Source organism: Myotis lucifugus, unplaced genomic scaffold (genome assembly GCF_000147115.1).
Source record: "Myotis lucifugus unplaced genomic scaffold, Myoluc2.0 scaffold_1434, whole genome shotgun sequence".
In the NCBI taxonomy this organism is placed as follows: domain Eukaryota; kingdom Metazoa; phylum Chordata; class Mammalia; order Chiroptera; family Vespertilionidae; genus Myotis; species Myotis lucifugus.
In genome coordinates this window covers 15,626-19,452 of record NW_005872482.1, presented here as the reverse complement: position 1 = coordinate 19,452, position 3,827 = coordinate 15,626, and the positions used below count along the sequence as shown (strand labels likewise).

General features: G+C 41.4%; 1 non-coding gene across 1 annotated transcript; it reads left to right on the top strand.

Annotated features, from left to right (window-relative positions):
- The first annotated feature begins 581 nt into the window (after positions 1-581).
- Positions 582-707, top strand: LOC111824417. Its single transcript, XR_002827500.1, has one exon. It is a non-coding gene; the product is annotated as a small nucleolar RNA SNORA25 (small nucleolar RNA).
- Positions 708-3,827: the final 3,120 nt, after the last annotated feature.

Genomic DNA, 3,827 nt, shown 5'->3' with positions numbered 1-3,827 from the left:
AAGGAATGATTACCTTTGATGACAGCGTGGGTAGACCTGGAGATTATTATGCTGATCAAAATAAGCCAGTCAGAGAAAGACAAATGCTATATGCTCTCACTTACAGGTGGAATCTAATTAATGCAATAAACTGAGGATCAAAATAGAACCAGAGGTAGGAATACATGGAACAGAGTGACAGATGTCAAAGGGGAGGGGTGTGGTGGATACTGGATGAAAGAAGGTGAAGGGATTATTCAAAGAACAACAACAGTGTGGTGATGGCCAGATGGAAGGGGGCAGGGGCTGTGTGGAGGTGGGCAAAGGCAGGGAAATGTAATAGTGTCAATAATAAAAATTAAGTTTAAAAAATAGGTCATTTGCCCGGCCAGTGTTGCTCAGTGGTTGAGAGTCAACCTATGAACCAGGAGGTCACAGTTCAATTCTCGGTCAGGGCACATACCTAGTTTGTGGGATCAATCCCCAGAGTGGGCATGCAGAAGGCAGCCAATCAATGATTCTCTTTCTTCATTGATATTTCTAGCTCACTCTCCCTCTCCCTTCCTCTATGAAATCAATACAAATATATTTTTTAAAATAGTAGGTCATTTAAAAAGAACTTATGTAATTAAAACCAGGAGCTCTTAATGCTGTGGCCTAAGATTGAAGTTCTTTATAGGATGTAATAGATAGTCAATAGTGCTATGCTTGCCTGAGGAGATGTAAGATTTTCTTTTAAATCCTCTTATTCTGTCTGCCTTGCCCTTCACTTGGAAACAGGATTCTAACCTCACATTAGCACCACCGACAACACCACAGAGAGGAGAGTTTTGCAGACTTGGGTGTCAAGGATAGTGTTAGAACAGAACTCACTAGTTTCTTTTTATTCAAATACTTTATTTATAATTTAAAATAAATTGTGAATAGCCACACCAGAGGAAATAGTGAATTGTCTTTCCAACCTCTCTATAGAAAATAATGCTACAAAATCTTTGTCATATTTAGAGGTGATCAGAGTTTGTGAGAAAAAAAATAATTTTAGGGGATGTCGACCTATTAATACTAAAGATAATACTGTGATTTTTCTACATTTTTAATGTTTGTTGTATTTGTTAACTCTTTAAAATTTATGACTTTTGGTGATTACTGGTTCTAAGTAAACATTCAATTTTGTGTTCACAACTTTACATTCTTTTTCCTAAATCATATGAAATTCAAGTTTTATAAACTCTAGGCTCAACAAAATCTGGATGAAATCTTCTGTGTGCAATAAAAATTTGATGTGTAGTGAACAATTCATGTATAAAAATCCAAATTTAGAGTTTTGCTGTCACTCATAGAACACCTGAGATATCAGGTAACCAAGAGATTTGGTAGATGGAGAGGAATGGAAATAAGGCCAAAGAGCCAGGTCTTAACTGTTTTGAAGGTGTCATATCAGTCATGGACCAGCAACAGACACTGAGAAGGGAAGGCTTTAGGGCAGTGATGGCGAACCTTTTGAGCTCGGTGTGTCAGCATTTTGAAAAACCCTTACTTAACTCTGGTGCCATGTCACATATAGAATTTTTTTTATATTTGCAACCATAGTAAAGCAAAGATTTATATTTTTGATATTTATTTTATATATTTAAATGCCATTTAACAAAGAAAAATCAACCAAAAAAATGAGTTCGCGTGTCACGTTGGACAAGCGTGTCATAGGTTCGCCATCACTGCTTGAGGGAATAAGAAGGTCTTTCTGTTCTCTGAGAGCCTTATCTGCTGGGAGATTTGCATTGAGGAGGATTGAGAAAAATGGGGAAGTCCTCTGAGGTTCTTCAAAGATTTCTTATTGAACAGTGATCCCTGGACTCTCTATGTCATACCCTAGTAACTGAGACATCACTCCTGGCCACCATGAGTACAAAGCAGATAAAGAGGGGTGTAATAATCCACATGAAGTGGACTGAGTTGACGAATATCATTCAAAGAAAGCGCAATTATTGTGAGTTTGTTTGGCAGGGCCACCAGGTAGGATTGTGTAGGTATTCCTCTTTGTCTAAAAAATCAATGGGATAAAATATCCTCGCGTGAGGATTAACAAAAACAAACAAACAAACAAATGAAAAGTGACCAAGATCAAGGCAAAGTAGGTGAAAGGAGGAGATTGTGTCCAATCAAAGTTCAAAGTTTATGGATACTGCATGGGGGACATTTCATTCCAGTATTAAATGAAACCCACAAGTATAAGTGTTCTCTCTTAGCTGTGACCAGTACAGCTAGAGAGCAGATGAGTCCTGAGTAGGGGCGAGGGGGGATTGAGAAAAAGAAAGAGACAGACACAGAGACAGTAGGGAAAGCTGGGACCAGGTGGGACACTGCCCTCTGATGGAGAGACAGTGACCCAGAGCTAGTGCAGCGGGTTTATTATATACAGCATGATACCAAGAAGTTTTACTAGAGTTTAAGACAAAGGAAATTATGTGAAATCATGCTGAAAGATCAAGCCACAATTCTTCCTTCTTGTGGCTTCTCAGAATCCTCAGGCCTGATGGGACCCTGATAATTGCATCTGCACCTGGGGCCTGGCTGAACTTTGATAATTACACCCACCCCCTGTCGCCTGAGCTAAAGGTCAGGACTGACCACATCCCTGCCTTTGGCGAGGTATGTCTCCAGGTCATGGCTTTGCCCACGCTGCTGTACTCAGCCGAGGACCCTTGGCTCAGGTGCCCCCCAGGCGCTCTCTACACAGAAGAAAGGTCTAAAGGGCGCCATTAGCAATGTGTTGCCACCTCAAGGCTTCTGGGTGTTAGGTTGGAGGAAGGCTAAGGAAAGAGTCATTCCAGTTAGTGAGGTTGGAGTTGGAGAAGTCACTGTGGCAATGGTCATGGTGAGAGATGACACGATTGATGCCTGAGGTAGTCCTTGTGGACAAAGAGGCTATTTCCAGAAGACCTTCCTTTGTTTGATGTACCAGGCTCTGTTTTATTTTTTATCTTTGTTGATGAAAGTATTACAGATGTTCCCCTTTCCCTCTCATTGACCCCCTCCTCCCCACTTTCTTAAATCTGCCCTGGTATGTTTTTAGGAATAGTGTCTTCTGAGTAGTGTGTCTGCTAAGTGGTCCTCTGGACTTACTAAGAAGCTGATGATCAATCAGAGCCCCTGGAGTTGTCATTCTGATGTCTTGGCAAGAACTCAAAGAAGCTGAGAATGGAGGGTGGACTCAATCACTACAGAGAAAACAGTCCTAGAGAGAAGGGTAGATATGAGCCTGACTGAGTGTCCCATGTGATATGAAGCTGTGGTTGCTATACATCTCCTACTGCTGCCTCTGAAAATGTGGATTGCATTTATTCTGTGTCTGTTTCAGCATGTAGGTTTGGCATGTATGAGGTATTTTGCCCCATGAGTGCACATATTGAAAAGAACTGCACCTGAGAAGTTATACTCAGTTCAGTTTGTGAGCCCCAGGTCCTGGTTTAAATGGTGAAATCCTGAACTTCTGTCTTAAGCTTGTTGCTGTTCTTGTATTACACTTGGGAATTCCTTGGAGAGTGGTCAGAGTTTGGGGTATGTGGGAAGTGTGAACGTCTCTGGAGCCTGATGGTGGAACAGTACTATTCTAGGATGACTTGCCATGAATCACGAGTTGAATCACAAGTCAACATACCCTTGCCCTGGTGTAGTCTTCTCCACATGATTATGGCCGTCTCTCTCTCAGTCAGGTTTGAACAATAGGATGTGATGGGAGTGACACTGCATGACTTCTAGAGCTGGGTCCCATTACATCTTGCACCTTCTGCTTGAGCTTATTCAAGGGTTTTCTGTGGCAGAAGCCAGTCACCATTCATAAATCCCAA